Source organism: Nilaparvata lugens, chromosome 10, assembly GCF_014356525.2.
Source record: "Nilaparvata lugens isolate BPH chromosome 10, ASM1435652v1, whole genome shotgun sequence".
Taxonomy (NCBI): Eukaryota; Metazoa; Arthropoda; class Insecta; order Hemiptera; family Delphacidae; genus Nilaparvata; species Nilaparvata lugens.
The window spans coordinates 31,538,531-31,556,281 of record NC_052513.1 but is presented as its reverse complement, the minus strand read 5'-3'; the positions used below and the strand labels follow the sequence as shown (position 1 = coordinate 31,556,281).

Sequence of the window (17,751 nt, the reverse complement as noted above, 5' to 3'; positions counted from 1 at the left end):
AGTTAGTAAACGTACCACAGTCTGCCCAATCTACATTCATTCTGCTCTTCTTATTATATAGTGAGTGTCATGATTCTTCTAGTACTAATGCCAGCCTTATGATTTCAACTATAGTGAGGTCCACGTTATAATGACAGTATTTGATCAACTTCAGTTTTGCTATCTTCGTCTATCATTCGACAAAGCGATAGTGGTACTATCCTTTTCTAGGTCCACAACGATGACAATTATGTTTTTGACGGTGTAGAAATATAATTAATTAATGGAGAGAATTGGCATCGCTATTCTTCTATCTTTATCCACTGCCATTATAACGTGGACGACACTATAGTACTTGTTTATTTGCGTGATACGTTCTTCAATTCTCATAATCCTGCATTGATCAAATCTATTAGTTCTTCAAAATCAAAGTGAAAGCTAAAGTGCCATTCTTCAAGACTTCTATTTATAAGCATGCCTTTGAAGCACCGCCTTAAGATTATAACAAATTATAACTAGAAGTAGAGAATTCAGCAACTTATAAATAGTGTATTGTATTATATCTACTCCTCCCTTGGCAAATATATAGTATATGTGTCACCTTTCTTGAGAGAAAGTGAACTCGAAGACTAGTTTTCATTTACACACATAAACAGTAGCAGTTATAGTGAATTTAACCGCAAGGTGACATAGTGATAGTGCAGTGAATAGAATAACAGTAGGAGTAGTTCAGAATACTATGACAATTATTATAATTAACACACCATTATTACATATTTTATTGGTGGGGAGATCCTTATGAGACAAGACTGTAGTGAGAGTGTGTCCATGCGGTTGTATAAAGGACCGCTAGTTCAACATACAAGGTAAGAAGAATAATTTTCTCAACTAATTGTATTCACAAATTTACTAAATCAGGATACAGTTTACCGCTATTAGTTTTACATACCAGATCCTCAATCCTGCGAATAAATGTGTCAAGATATCTATTCCAGCAGATATAGTTGGATGAACTGTGAAATGATTGTATTATAGTGGTTTGACGCCAATCCTAGATTTGTAGGTCAGCTTTAGAATTGGTTTGGTTATGTTCTTACGTAGATACAGTACTAGAGCTCCAGGAAAACTGATATCACTTTGAATAATTTCGTGAAATATCCTGTGGTTACTCATTTTCTATATTCTTGTCATCCATATTCTTTGGTACGGGAGATCTTAGTCTATCGTTCGAAAGCACATCGTATTGATATGCAATCACAAGATTATGTTTCGAGGTGAAATTTGAATGTAGATGCGATTTGTGAACGAAATCATTCAAGATGTTGTTGAAAATGTGGTGTATTGCTTCCATGGATTGGAGTTGAATTATAGGTCGACTACTCAGTGTTTGAATGTCAAATTAGCTCTGTTATTATTATATGCATTTATTCGATGAGAGAAAATACTTTTAAATTATGGAATAGTATCGCTCTAGAATATTCCACGGAGTTCGATTTTCTTGGATTGAAGCTTCTCTACTCTGATTTTTTGAGTAGCATAGCAAATATCATAAGAGAAGGTCCATTTCCATATACACAGTATCCACTCCACTTTGAATGTTTGAGTATTCTTGGGTTAATCTATAGAGCTTTCTATGTTCTTCAAATACGCGAATAGGCCGAAGCTTCCTCATGAACTTGATAATGCTTTATGAGGGACTCATAAAAAGTGGTATCATTTACAGCTTAATAAAAACAATATAAAAACTTGTAGTACCCTTTATTGAAACATAAAATATTTTTCAATATTTTAATGTTTTCAATAAAGGGTACTACAAGTTTTTAAATTGTTTTTATTGTTTTTGAACAAATGTAGCCCATATAAGTGAAGCGATTTCATCTACAGCTTTTATTCTTCAGACAATGATTTTCCATCTAGACTTCAAATGGTTCTACTGTAGACTTCCTCTTACATATTGAATTAATAGCAGGTAACCCGTGCTTCGCAAGGGTCTATTTTAAAACTTGACGTAATGAAATCCATAAGAATTGAAAATAGGCCTATAAGAATCCTCGGTTGATTAAGTATTTATAAGCAGCATTTCAAGTAAATCAGTCCAGTAGTTCAGACGTGATGATGCGTCAAACATAATTTCCCTATCCTCTATACACGTGTGTATACGTTTTATTTAAGCCCGTTCTTTCCTCTATTATAGTATAGAAGATGATAGATAGATGGATATATCATCCATTTATCTATCATCTTCTATACTATAATAAAGGAAATGAATGAGAATAAATTTTGAAAGGTTTGAGATACCGATGTGCGGTTTTCACCATACCTTTTCTCTGGAAATCCTGTATCGGAATCATGTATCATATGGTCACCTTTCAATTAAAAAAAGAAGCTGTATTCAAAATGGTGGTTCCAAAATGGCGAAAAAAATTTGGGTGCGACGGAAAACCTGTTTTTATCATTCGAAAAGGATCCCCAATCATACCTATCTTCTAATTCCCCTTTTAAGAGAAATGTTCTGCTGCTTCCTTACAACAACTGAAAGCATGACAAATAATTGAAAACTTGACAAACTGAAAACTTGATGTAATCAAATATTGATCAATTTAAAATAGGTTTATAACCATCCTCGGTTAAGCAAGAATGTATATGCAAAATTTCAAGTTAATCAACCCAGTAGTTCAGTCGTGATGATGCGTCAAACATAATTTTCCTATACTACTTTATACCTGTTTACATGTATAATCCAGTTCTTTAATATGTTAACATTTTTTAATTCTGACCATATGATTTGGTGATTTTTTTATGAAATCGTATGTACTATTAAGGAAGTTTGAACATTAATTTTGGAAAATCTAGAAGGAAAATTGAAATTTGGGCTTCCAGGTGCACGAGATTGATATTTTTTAGAATCTATGTTCAAAATTAGGAGATCTAAATCATTCCCGTTTTTCCGGTATGCAATCCACAAGTTGACATGTTTTGATGCGAACAAACGAACAAACACAACCCTACTCTCTCTTATTATATAGATGTTTGAATACCACATCATGTAATACTATTAGCACTAAACATGGAAGACATGAAAACATGATACATTGAAGCGAGTAATACAGTTGAATTTACGTCAAATTGTCAGCATTGGTTGTATGGAAAGCACTGAAGTTATTAATAACGAATTCTGATGTTAAAATGAATCTTTGCCTTCTACCTTGTTGTTTTCAGCTAGCTCTATATGGCTAGGTCAAGATCTGCAATGAAATGTTAAGTACTTAGTGACTAATTGAGGTTAATAAGTTATCAAGTCTGGCCACTCCTTCATACTGATTCTTCAATGGAAAAGTACCATCAAGTACGAAGCTCTCCTTTTCGTAGAACTAATAGCATGCAATTTCCACTCGATAAAATTAATTGAATATGTCTAGACCATTGAAGACTGTTATTCTAAATAATGGGTTTCGTGTAAGTATCAATTACAGCGAAAACCTATGACTCAATAATAGTTCTCTTGAGAAGTATACTATAGTAAAATTCACTTTAAACCGTCACCATTGATTGAATGGGAAGAATAGATGTTAATCATGAGGAGAACTGACAGTGAATATCACTTGGTTATAATGAAATGATATAAGAGTACGCACGAACTTTCATTTCATCAGAAAATGGGATTGTATAAAAATTGATTTATTTGATAGAGTAATGAATTTGATTCCCAGTTTGATGGACAGCGGGGGAAGCTCTATTTTTTCTCCAATGTGTTGTGAAAGACTTGAAATTGTAAACTTGAATTTAATCAGACTGAAATTACGTAAATTATTTCAAATGTATTCGAAATTCATGTGATAAAGTAATGAATTTAATTCTCAGTTTGATAAATAGGAGAGGAAGGCTCTATTTTTCTCTCCAATGTGTCGTGAAAGACATGAAATAAAGAGTTTGAATCTAATCAGACTAAAATTACGTACATTATTACAAATTTATTTGAAATTCTAATGATGAATTCGATTTTCAGGCTCGTTTATCAAAGAGGAGAGCCTGATATCAACATGATGCATTCAATCTTTGAATTTCCTCATTCTAATAAATCGCTGAAGAATAATATTAGACTACACCACTACACCTTCCAAAAATAAGGTTTCAATGCATTGCAATTTCTCAATCACTCATTACGCCACAGGATTATTGATTACTGACAATTACTACAATTACACAAGCTGCAGCTTACACAACCACACCTTATGTCGATTATTTACATAATGCCATCCAATAGATTGATCAAGCGTAACAGCAGCAGCCAACAAAAAATGAAACAAGTCAATTTTCAAATTGTCTTCTTTGAGCGGTCATTGACTCCAGACAACATTACCTGTCACTTGAAAATATCAGCATTGATTTAATGGAAATCAGTGATGTTATTCATAAGGGATAATGACAGAGTAAATGTTACTATATATCGTCTTGCATTCGGTATCTTTAATCTTGATGCTTATCAGAAATTTATGTAAGGGATAAACTTATGTTAAGTAGACAATGCATAAGTGAAGCATTGTTGTGACGCAAGTTGACGATGTTAGGCTTTCTAAATTTTATGTAAAATGTTTTCGCATCATTACATGAGCCACCTCTCAACAATTGCGACGTAGAAATTTTTTCGACGTAAATTTGAAGCAAGTGATTGAATTTGATTAGAAGCAGGAGTTTGCTGGACGGAAGTTGGTGCTTGAGGTGGTTCTGCTGCATTGTTTTGAATATGTTGGATGCGCGTGTACATCACATCACGTTTAACGCTACTGACTGAATTTAGAGAATTTGGTTTGGAAATTGAATGGTGACATCGTCACATGTTGGAGGAGGCTGAGTATTGCACATGTGGCTGCCAACTGCCAGGTTGTCATCTAATGTACTGTATTAAATCTCAATTAAGATATCAATGTGATTCACAAATGTATCTGAATTTTTTATGGATATTGCTCCAATTGAGACCAAGATTTGCATATTTTGCAAATTCGAGAATAATATGGGATTTTATTATGTGAGAATTTGAAAATTTTCTCAATATTATGCTTGGAGCATAACTAGTGCAACATGAGAAAGCTGCCATTATAAACCAATTTCCCTAAATCATTCTCTCGTATCATAACGTGGGACATCAAGGATGGCCACTAACGACAGGACAAGAGTGTCGGGCATGTGTTAACGGACATGACTTCGAACGAAAAAGACTATACTCTGTCCAGACTGAGATGAGCGCTGAAAGATTAAGCCGACCCTCCTACTACTCACACACACAAGCGCAGTCTCCTTTTGGACGGTCTGACTACCTGTATACTACGTAGTATGCATAGTACCATAGTACATATGGTACATTGTCTGGTACCATTGTATGGTACATGGTACATAGTACATATATACATATGCATAGTACAATGGTATATCAATGGCGCAGGTAGGCCGGGCGTGTGTGCCTGCGCGTGGAGGAGCGATGGTCGACTTAATCTTCCAGCGCACATTGCAGTCTGGACAGAGTATACGTACGAAAAACAGCTGTTTTACAGCAGCTTCTAACAACCAATCGCAACAAATAAACTACTTAAAAGAATAAGGTCCGGTTGCAAAAAAGCTGAATAAATTTCAACCGTGATTAATTTCTCGAGAACCAATCAGAGAAGGCCTTTTTGATGAAGCTGCTTCTCTGATTGGTTCTCGTAGAATTAATTACGATTAAAATATAACCGGATTTCGTACAACCGGCACTAAGACGTTGATGGTGTCTATATTTACGTTGACATATCACTAATATACGCTGACAACATCAACGTCTTATTCTTTCAATTATGGAGAAATACAATCTCTCACCATATAATCAAATAAGCAACTGGGAAATTACAAACTATAATTATATAAAAATAATTCAACCCCCGATAGAGCAGCGAAGAAAAAAACAACAAAATATCTTAGATACAAGATCCTAACTTCAAAAGATTTTGTTCGAAGTCTTTCGCTGATGACACAACAATATGACGAGCATGTGTGTATACACGTTCAACACATTTGTCCAGTGTAACTGGCATTACTGGCCAGTATAACTGACACAAAATGATACTCGTTACTCGTAGTCAAAGGAATAGAAATAGACATTTTTTTTAGAGTGAAAAGAAAAATTCTAATCACTTTGCAAAATACACATTTTGAATTCTATAACCATTAAATTCATGGGAATACTGTCATGAAGTGATATTGTTGTACAACTACGAGTTATGATATTTTACAGCTCATGAGATCTCGAAATTCTTCAATGTCCATCCAGAATACGTGGAAATCTCGTGTCGGCTAGTTTGAAGAGTTTTCTGCAACTTCGTATTGAATCTTTTCACATCCTTGACAAAAGCGCCATTTACAATTGCGGAAGATGTGATTTTCTCTGGAGACTTGAATTTGAGCAGAGGCTTGGCTAGGGTTACTGACCACCCGCAATGCTGCAAAGCACAACCTGTGTCAACCTGTCCAAGGTTGCTCATTGGGTGGGGGTGGGGGTGTCTCCGTGGCGGCCACCCACCTCACATCTCATGCAGAGAGGCGTACGAGTGTACATTTAAAAAATAGAAATTCATTGTATAAAATTGTATTTTATACTTTTTATACAATTGGATCCTCTTGATTTATTTCGCAAAAACAGAGCATCAAGGAAAGAGTAGCTTGATAGAAAGAAATGGTTGAAATACTTCGAAAAAAGAAAATATTTTTAAAAGTTGAAAAAGAAAAGTCTACACTTGGTGATATTGCATTTATTCAAATGCTAATGAATTGATAATTATTATTAAACGAAAATCCAAATTAAATGCTGTAAATCACCCCGAAGACTTCTACTACTGCAAATATTGACATCAGGGTCAACAGCTAGATGGAAATTCGATGAGCGCTACTATTCAAAAATTATTTATCAGCCCGGGAAATTTATTCTAGCTGTTTACCCTGTTGTCAATATTTGCAGAAGCAGAAGTCTTCGGAGTGATTTACAACATTTAATTTGGATTTTTGTATAATAATAATCATGAAAAAGAAAAGAGTTCATGGAAGAACATGTTGTTTGATCATTTCACTTTGCCTGGTTGTCAATACTTTGGTAGACACAAGAAAAAACATGTTAATTTTGAACAGCATTTTTGAAAACATGAATAGCATAAATTTCAGCAAATAGCAAAACGGTTGTAAAAGATATATGCGTTTAGAAACAGACTCATTGAAGATTTGAAAGAAAGATTTCTCCCTTCCTGTATATGAAGTTGTAGCTGGTAAAGAATAGTGGATGAGAGAGAGTGTAGAGAGGGAGTTAGAAAGGAGTGGACAAAGCAATAGAGAAAGATAGAAAAGCAACGATGGATTGAAAAATTGAAGTTTTTATTCTTCTCTGTTCACAGAGTACAACAGGAGCTGATGTATGTGGTTTAGGAGTAATCATTTTATTTATTAATTTAGTTATTCTCGATATTATAAATGACACTGATGTAATAACATTGGTTGATAAAATAATAAGGTAGTCCTTGTGCTATTCTTCCAAATTTATAGGTGATGACACAGTCCAAGATAAGGTTAGAATTCCACGTGTGCAAGTTTTTTACGTGTAATAGATTGGGGATTGAACGAATTGACGATTGAAATATCAATCAATAAAGTACACTGGAAGGTGGATACAAAAGCAAACACTAACATGTTTATGAATAAAAGTATTCTCTTTTAAAAGTACTCAATATCAGATACATTTTTGTACAGTATTGTTTACATTTTTCATTGTAGAAGGAGAGATAGAAGTAAATTTTATGTTTCTGAATAAAATTCTTCGCATAGATTACCATCTACCGTCATGCAATCATTCCATTCATCCTAACGGTTGAGAGTGGAATATATTCCACTTCCAAGTAACAAGTACTGTAGTACGTTATCCAATCTGTGTACTGTTCTCTGTTGTATTTTGATTCTCTCTAAACCGTTGTAAAAGCAATGATTACCTTTAACATCCGCTAAGACATGTAACAACTGTTTGTACGCACTAAGTGATTCAGTTAGTGATACAAACGCTGATACATTCAGTTGCATAAAACATTGCACACACATACTATAACAGTTTTCAATTATTGTTGACAATGTTTTTGGGATGTTGATAATATTGAAATATAATTGTTATTTAAATAAAATCCTAAATAAATGCTGCAAATCACCCCGAAGACTTCTGCTACTGCAGACATTGACTACAGGGTTAACAGCTAGATGGAAATTCGATGAGAACTACTATCCAAAAATTAGTTGCCAGCCCGGGAATCGAACCCAGTAAAATGGCCCAATGTTATGCAACAGGGTCTGAGTTCATTCACCAGCCAGAATGGAGAGGTTTTGTTGCTCGTATCCTTGGAGGATCAAGAGGAAGACTCCCGCCAAAACAAAAAGCGTGTAGAGACACCTTCAACCTCCATAGAGATCGACACCTGCTCTAAGGGTTCATGACCCCTTACTTCACTTGTCGACGTCCCTGGGACTGACTCAAATATTATTTTTTCATATCTTCTTCTTCTTGTTCCTGTTCTTCTTCTTGTTCTTCTTGTTCTTTTTCCTCTTCTTCTTCTTCTACTCCTCCTCCTCTTCCTCCTCCTCCACCGCCACTACCTCCTCCTTCTATATATTTTTTCTTCTTCCTCTTCTTCTTTTTGTTTCTTCTGTCTTATTCTTTTTCACATTTTTCTTATTTTACTCCCACTCCTGTGATAGCCCCTAAAGGGCCTCTATTTTGCGTTTCAGCTTTCAAAGTGAAGAAAGAAGTTCTTTGAATAGGACTGGTATATGCTGGACGTCAACCTTGTTCAAAAACAATTTTACTATGGGTCTGTGAAGGGTTGACTGACCCTTTGAGAAGTTCAAAAATTCACATTTATTTCAAAATTCGTTGAAGGACATTTCCTTCGTGTGTTGATATGGAAATTCGGTAAATACTTCTTCAATTATACCTGTACTATCATTCATATTCACATACTATTTATGTTTTATTTCATGCTTTATTGTATATTGTATAGCCTATTACCTTTGCAATAATGGAAATGCAAATTAATCGATGACGATATAATAAAATATATTTTTTTGTTCTACCTTTCACGCCGTTTCTATACCTTATCAATGCACTCCGATTCAGTATATCTTCTACAAACTACATGATTCATTATCTAAAGAAACTCTTTTACAGATCCGTGGTCTAGTGGATAGAGTGCTTGCGTAGCAGCATAGAGATCCCGGGTTCAAACCCTCTCATTACCAAAAGTTTTTTATTTTTAACCAGATCACTCCCGTGTTATCGGATGAACACGTTAAATTGTCGGTCTCGGCTGAAGTATGACAGTCGTAAGGCCCATTGACGGCTCAAATTATATATTCAGGCGGTGGGACCTTCCCGCAAGGGACTCCCCACCAACAAAAGCCATACGAATTTACTTTTTACTCGTAATATACCTTATACTCTGAGTTGGTACCTTATTCTTGAAATTATAAAAACTAAGTTTTGAAGTTAAGCCAGATATTTCGCAGATTTTCTAATTCGATTCCAATTCGTTATTCATTGGGTCAAAAATACCTGATACATATACTGAACCACGAAATCTTGGCTTTCCCTTCTCTCTACTCGCTTATTGCTTGAATCTCTCAGATTTCAACTACACCCAGAATCTCAATGAAATTTAAATAGTACAGTGGAGGGACTTAATACAGCATTATACATTTCATTTCAATTGATCACATAGGTCTACGATCTTAGAAATTGGTGGATTTTCAGGCTTTGCAATTATCACAGATAATACAAAACCTAACACCATTGATGAAAAATAATTGCACTATTTCTATTGTATGTTGGTAAGAAAGATATTTCTATAGATATGTTGATAATATTGGAGCCACTCATTCCAAAATTATAAAACTTATTTCAACTTATCAAAATTATCTGATATTTCAACTCACCACCTTCATCCTCATATTAACATCTTCCAGCATATGTAGCCAGTTACACAAACATCAATTTTTGTATGTGTGAACGGATCTTGATGAATACATAATGTGTTGAGACACACATACGTACACATAATGAATTTATTTATTTATTTATTTATAAGGTTAGCAAAAAATACAAGAATCGGAAAAGAAAAAACAGGCTATTGCCTAAAACTTCTTAAATTTCCTAACTTAGTTTTAAATTGTCCAAATATTATAGGTTATGTCCATTCAAATTTCTACACCAAATCACAATCTAAAATATAAATAAGAATAAAACAAACAATTTTAAATTTGGATGGATTAATAATAAAAGTTTAATTAAATTTGATAAATCTTAGTAGATTTATAAAGACAGCAAGAAATCTGACGTCCAAAAATCGATGCTTGTGTAAAACTAGCCTTAGAGCACTGATCTGAACAATTATGAGTAATCTCGTACTCCACTATGAAAAAATGCGGCATGAGAAAAATATAGTAGGAATTTTTCAAGGTTATTTTACAAAAACCTCAAGAAATCGAATTAATTCAATCTCTACTCTATTCATCTTTAACACTATTAAACAGCAAGCTAGAGCACTGACCTAACGACTATGGAAAATCTCTAAATTTGTTAGAAAAAAACTAAAACTCTACTACTATACGAAAAATGAGCGAACAATAAATATAGTATTTTTCAAGGTTAACCTTAACAGATCCAGTATGGCAATTGATGAGGACATTGCTAGAAGGGGGACAGTTAAGGTTGCATATTATGCCATGCCTACAGTCAGATTCTCTTAAAACCGTCAGAACTGCATACTTATGACAACAATGCGTCCCATTCAATTAATGCTGACAGTATGAGTCTCACTACGACCGCGTCAATGTAAATGGGGCGGCTAAGAATTTGCGGAATGCGAAAAAAAATCAAAAAAGACTTTCCGGTGTGCGTTGGGAAGTGAATAAAAAATAGAAAACGTGAGATATTTATTGCGCTTGCGGAGCGGTGCGAGGCTCAACTGCTCTTAGCGTATTTTTTCGGCTTTTTTCAGTCGGGACGCGCGAGAGTCAATGGATGGGACACCACGTGGTCTGATACGGCGTGCTACAAGCTAGACCTACATGCTACACTAGTCAGGAATGTAAGCATGCATGTGGCTGAGTTTTCTTCTTAAACTCGTACTTCTTTTTCTCTTCTTCTTCGTCTCATTCTACTTCTGTGCTTCTCCAGGAGAAACTTCGTCTCTCGTTACGCTCCATTTTTTCTTCCCTTCTTTATCAACCTCTGTCCTTTCTATTTGTTTGATATCATTTTCGACTTCTTCCACCTCAATCTTCTGGTTCTTCTCCTTCTTTATCTCCTCTTCCTCACTCTCCTCTTTCACCTCCTCCTCCTCCTTCTCCTTTCCTCCTCCTATTGCAGCATCTTCTTCTTCTCCTCCTTCCTACGTTTTCTTCTCCTGTAATTCACCTTCTTCCACTCTCCCTCTTCATGTTCATCACCCGTCCTTATATCCACCTTATTCTTCATCATCTTTTGCTCATTCTTCTTGTTCTTTTTCTCTTTAAAATTCCTCTTATATTCCTCATTAATCTTCTTCTACATCCTTCTTCATGCTTTTGCACTCAACCTTTTGACTTTTTCTCCTGCTCTTTCACTTCTTCTATTTTCGTATTTTCCATATTATCTCAATATTTTTGTTCTCCATGTTTCTCCTCATTCTTTTCCTCATCTTCTTCCTCCTCTCTTTCATTCATCTCCCGAATTCATCTATACTCTGTCCAAACAGGCATGAGCTCTGAAGGATTAGGACGACCCTCCTTGTACTCACATACAAAAGCGTAGTCTCCTTTTGTGTGTGTGAGTAAAGGGACGGTCTGCCTACCTGTATACTACGTATCATAATTATATAATATATCAATGGCGCAGGTGGGCCGGGCGTGTGTGCCTGCGCGTGAGGGAGCGAGGGTCGGCTTAATCTTTCAGGGCTCATGGCAGTCTGGACAGACTATACCTCCTCCTATCAATCCTTCTTTAACACTATCTTCTGCTTCTCCTCCATTTCAAATTCACTTCTCATTGGGAATTTTTTCCTTTTGCTACTCCTCATTTCGAACGTATTTTCCTTCTGCTCCTTATCCATTCTCCTCAACATCATTAGATAACTCAAAATAGAATAATTTTATAAATATAAAGAACATAAAAATCTCAGTACCCTTTTTTTAAAATATTTTATCACAACATCACTTAATATATCTTAATATATCATCATCAATATATTATCACTTGAAAATGGCATAAATGACCGAAACATGTTGTGATAAAATATTTTAAAAAAAGGGTACTGAGATTTGTATTTTCTTTATATTTATATTACAAGTAGCCCTATACAGGAAAGAGATAGAATAATTTTCCATAGTATAGTTCCTTCATGCTAATTTTATCTTCCATTCCCTATTCTTCTTATTTTCTTGTTCCCCTTCTCTAATTATTTCTCCCTTCCATATATTCGCCATCATTACATTCCACCATCCTCACTTTTCATCCTCCTCTTTCTTCTATTTCACCTCTTTTCTTTCTCCATTGGGAAGAAAACGATTTTCCTGTGCTCACACGCCTTCTCTTTCTCCTCCCCACATCTTCTGCTTCACCCTCTCTCTTCCTCACTCTTACTCTCTCTTCCTACCTTCTTTGTCCTTCCTCCTCCTTCCCAATCATCCTTCCTCCTCCTTCCCAATCATCCTTCCTCTCTCCTACTCCTCTTTTTCTCCAATTCTCAAGTAGATTTTGTACATCCTACACATGTCGTATAAGGTAGCAGGATCTGATTGCGTACAGGGGAGATCCCGCGAAGGATGCGGAGTGAGAAGGAAAAAAGAAGGAAAGACGTAAGAAGTGCGGCGGCGAAGTTCCAGTCAGGCGGCGAGAGTGAGACGGAAAAGAGGCCGTTGACCGGCCGAGGATTGTGTCTGAATTCCAAGACAGAGACGATTTCCCGCCTTTTTCTCTGGGCGCCAAACGGCTAAAACTGACTCATCCGACTTATTTTTGCACTTGACCTTAGGCTAATAGATTGAATTACCAAAAAACTCATTTCTATGTCTGGTGAACTTGAACTGTAGTAGATACTTTTATCTTGAAAGGAAACAACGATTAATTGAATTGCAGTGTAGCCTACTCAGACTTATATTCTCAATTATATACATGCATGAATTTCTATTAAATATTAATCCGTGTAGGATTTCCATTCATTCTTATCTATTAAGATTATCCATTAGATGAACAGTGTTAAAAACCATGAAACACCATATTGGTGGAATAAATTACTTGTGTGATTTTGATTGAATGTGAATAATATTGTGATTTTCAATGATGGATTGAAAATTATTGAATTTGACTTAGGCTAATATATATTTTGTATTTCAACACATTGGAGTGAGTCATACCTGAGATTCAAAGAATACTTTTCAAACAAAATAGTTTACGACATAGAAGAGTCACAAATATGAATTTAGAAAAATATGCCGACAGTTACAAAGAGATCAGGAGAAGCATTGCCCGCATTTATACATTTATAATCTGTAGACTAGTCATTGACAGGTACAGCATTTCACAAAAACACCGTCCAAAAAATCAACCAAATTAATATCGGAAAGACGAAACAAAATTGAATAAAAAGAAACAGCGCTCGAAAATATATCCCGATTAGCATAAGTTAGTCATTAGTTTTGCGTTGGAGATATTTGTTTTCGTATTCTGTGAGTGAAAAAACGCCAAGGTCATACCACTACAACAGGTCACTGTATCTTTCAAGGCTCTTTGCTTTTTTAAATATTCTTCTATTACTTTTTCATAGCTTTTTTGCTTGTTTCATCTTTTAACGGCCTCTGCTCGAACCAGCCAACCAACGGTTGATGGAGTTTTTCAAATCTTTGACCGTTGGTGCATTTCCTCCAAAGGAAAATAAGAGGAAACATTAGGAGGAAAATGAGAGAAAACGGACAAGGGAAACGGGAGAATCGGAAGAAGGAAAAGATTATCAAAATTATGAGTTTGATTTAATGCATCCTTCTATTCACTATAATACATGTTCAATGCTATGCAGAAAAGAGTATGATAAAAAACAGGAATGAATTGGAGGCTCATTCATTCCTCATTGAACATTCGTCCCGTTTCCACGCACAAGCCTGAGACTGAAGTGAGCATCATCCTTAGCAAACAGGAAATCGTATGGTCGATGAATGCACCCCTATCTTGAGTAGTAGATCTTGAGAACTTCAAAAATGACTTGGGAAGATAAGAATATTTTTGAAGTATGTTTCACGCACAATTTAGAGCTTATCATCAAAGCTCTGATGCTTGTTCATCAGAGCTTGTGATCAAAGAAAATCAACGAGAATATCGTCAATGGAAATTTTGTGAGTAAATAATATCATAACCATAACAAATAATGTGAAAGAATTCTCAATCAATGAAATGCTGGAATTTTTATGTTCATTTCATCATTAATTATTTGATACATGGGAATATTTTCAAAATCTCTCACGCAGAAGTCTTAGGCATCTTCGTCAGGATGTAAGGTTTTCTCGAAGAGAGTTGCATTCACAAATCCAATAGCTTCCTCACCCCGAAGGCCAATGAACCACTGAAACACAGTCAATGCCCTTGTTGATAAATGCATATTCTCCAGTGTCATGTACCTGCATTGAATAAAAAAGGTCCCTCTGTATGTAGAATACCCCTGAAAAGCACTCTAGCAGGGATGTCCAGGGGTCTTCGACCCTCCATTAGTTACGGCCTAGGGTGGCTTACAAATCCTTTATTTTTCTGCTCTTCCTTCTTTACAATTCCTTTATTTTTGTCTTCTTCCTCAACAAAAAAGGGACTCAAGGAAGGTGCATTTCAGGGTGAGTGACCTCACACATATGGGTATCGCTTGCAAGGTCTACAAACTCATAAAAATGCTCAGCTGAGTGTAATTTATGGCTAAGGGAGCATCTTTTCAAGTGCACAGAGCGCATGCGTGGTAATGTGATTCAGTTACAATAGAAAAAAGGAATACGCAGGAGTGCATTGCTGGATTGCAGAAAAAGAATTACAAAAGTGCATAGCTGGGTTTCTTCAAGAGCATGGTGTGAGCGGGAGTTCTTGGAAGACATCTCAGACTTGATTCAGTGACCTTGATATAATTTTAGATTGGAGTGGAGATCCTACCTCAAAATTAGATTATTATGAGTGGCGTTTTGTAGTTGAATCCTGGATTCATTCCATAATTTGATGATTTTATTTTTTTAATTAATAATTATTCATTACTGTATGTATTACTGTATATATATCTTGTAAGACTATTAAATATCATGTTGAATGAATCTCTATATCTTATAATATTAATCATCACGAGATCGAGTACAAGACTTCTACTCTTGAAAATAAAAAAAATACTAAATCGAAAAAATAATTTCATTTTTGTATTTGAGGGTAGTTGAAACCAATAGAAGAGACAATTAGAAGTAAGTTCATGACAATTTCCATCTCTAGCAGGGTGAGAAACTTATAAGCGTTTACTAGCATGCAAACTGAGCCACTACATTTGATTGCGTGCTCAGCTAGACTAGAACATCCAAATAATCCTATTATATTAAACGAAAAATATCTGTATTTATTTATCTGGTTATTTTTATATCTGGTTATTTATGTTTAACGGATCTCGAAAACGGCTCTAACGATTTTAACAAAATTTGGAACATAGTAAGTTTATGATATAAATATTCGATTGCCCTAGGTCTCATCCTTGAGAAAACTCGCTGAACAACATTAAAAGGATAATTATTCATCCTTGGCTGAAACAGCTGTGGATAGTGAAAAGTGAGTATGTGAAAAATCAAAATATCGAATCCCCGAAATTCATAAGATGACATATAGCCAGTTGTGGAATATAAACACGATCATTTAAGAGAATTGTGTTCTGTTTATCAATAAAATAAAAATAACGAGGGAAGCTCGGTGCCCCGATATTTATATTAAATGAGTAAGTTTATCCGCTACATGTTTATCTTTACAGCCATGTGAACAGAGTGAACTGAGAATCATCATTCGTATTTTGAGAATCGCCAACGAGAACAATAATTTTTCATATAATTATCATATCTTTTTCTTTTTATTATCTTTTGAAATTAATTATCTTTTTCATATAATTATCTTAACCTCACTCATCACATAATGCATCATTTCAGGGCTCATTCAAGCTTCATTCTCAGAAAATTAAAAGTTGATGATAAATTGAGAAGAATTGAAATTATTTTTTCCATGGATAATAGGTCACATAATATAATATGGTAGTCATGACTTGAAACTCACATGACCATCAGAAGACGTGCTTAGTACACGTTTGTCAAATGATCTCATTTTTCCATTGAACGAATAAAAAATGCCGACCACATATTAGTATGCGTCTGAAAACTTCAATAATAATGAGCCGACGGCCTAGTTTGAAAGAACATCTAAAATGCTTAATCAAATGATTCAAATGCCGTCAAAGTTGAATAGTTTTTAAAATTCAAAATTCAAATTCACGTCGGACAAATTAGAGTCGCGTGGTTTTGCATGCGGGCCTCCACACTTACGTAACGTTCTGGAATTAATTCAGTTGATTTCACCAATCAGGCTTGGTCTTGATTTATGAATTTGACGTTCGAATGTAGAATTTGAATCAAGAGACACCCTCCAGAAATTTTTGTGCACGCTTTTTGTGTTCACGTGTCTGAGAATATTCGAAAATTTCCGACTTGTCACAATTTTTTGTATCAACTCACGTATGTACACCGGATCTGCGACCCAATTATTCCAATCTCAATGCATACAGATTCGAGAAGTTTCCATGTTGTGACAACTGTTGTTGAGAATTTTCTGATTTTCTAGGCCGAAAATCTATTATTCATGAATGGATAGTATGTTGGAATTATTATTTTCCTGCAAGTATCGTATACTAGTTGTTGTATGACCCAATTGTTTCAACGAGGTTTTGTTCGTTGACGGAATCCGGATCACAACAATGTTTTCATTGGCGAATAATTCAATCAGGGAAGTTTTTTCGAAATTGGGCTAGAACTACACTTTTGAATTTCATAACTAGGGAGCAATAAGTTTCCTGTTATGATCCTATGTTCAATTTGTATCTGTTTTCAACGTTGAAATAAAAGAAACGTAGTTCAAAATTTCATTGCGGCTACGAACCTCATTCCACGTACTCACTCTTGCTTCTAGTTCACGTGCGTATCTCCAATATTTTGTACTATCGTCAATATCTGTTTACATATTACACTTCTTTCAATCAACGTAGAGTTATGATATATTCTTTAAGATTTATAGTGAGATAGCTCTTGTAGTATAATTTAAACTTATGATAATAGAATACAATCGAGTAAGAGTAATAGGCATTGATTACTTATTGATTACAGACAAGCATGAAACCAATGAAACCATTTTCGGTTCATGAAGTTGAAGTCTTTCACAAATAGAAGAGTAAAAATATAAGAGCTCTCAGTATGTTAGATCCAAAACTTCTGACTTTGCGTAAAAAATCGATTCATTACATACTGTATTCATTTATACAATCAAATACGGTGATTAATCATCCACCGAGAAAATTAACCATCTTGAACTATTACCAACTGTAACAAAATTGTTTCCATATATCCTTCATTGAATGGGAATATTTAAAAAATTTTCAGTTGAAACTGAAACGTCTCTCATCAATCAACCTCGTCTTCAGC

The 17,751-nt window shown here is 35.0% G+C and overlaps 1 protein-coding gene across 3 annotated transcripts in view; it reads left to right on the top strand.

Annotated features, from left to right (window-relative positions):
- The first annotated feature begins 399 nt into the window (after positions 1-399).
- Positions 400-17,751, top strand: part of LOC111052015 (low choriolytic enzyme-like) — a 95,446-nt gene continuing 78,094 nt past the window's right edge. For 2 of the 3 annotated variants that reach the window (XM_039437213.1, XM_039437211.1), the window contains exon 1: positions 400-845. The gene's annotated coding sequence lies outside the window, so the exon portion shown is untranslated. Of the gene's footprint in view, positions 846-11,100; positions 11,121-17,751 lie in introns of those variants that run through there. The other variant, XM_039437212.1, reaches the window with a different exon arrangement.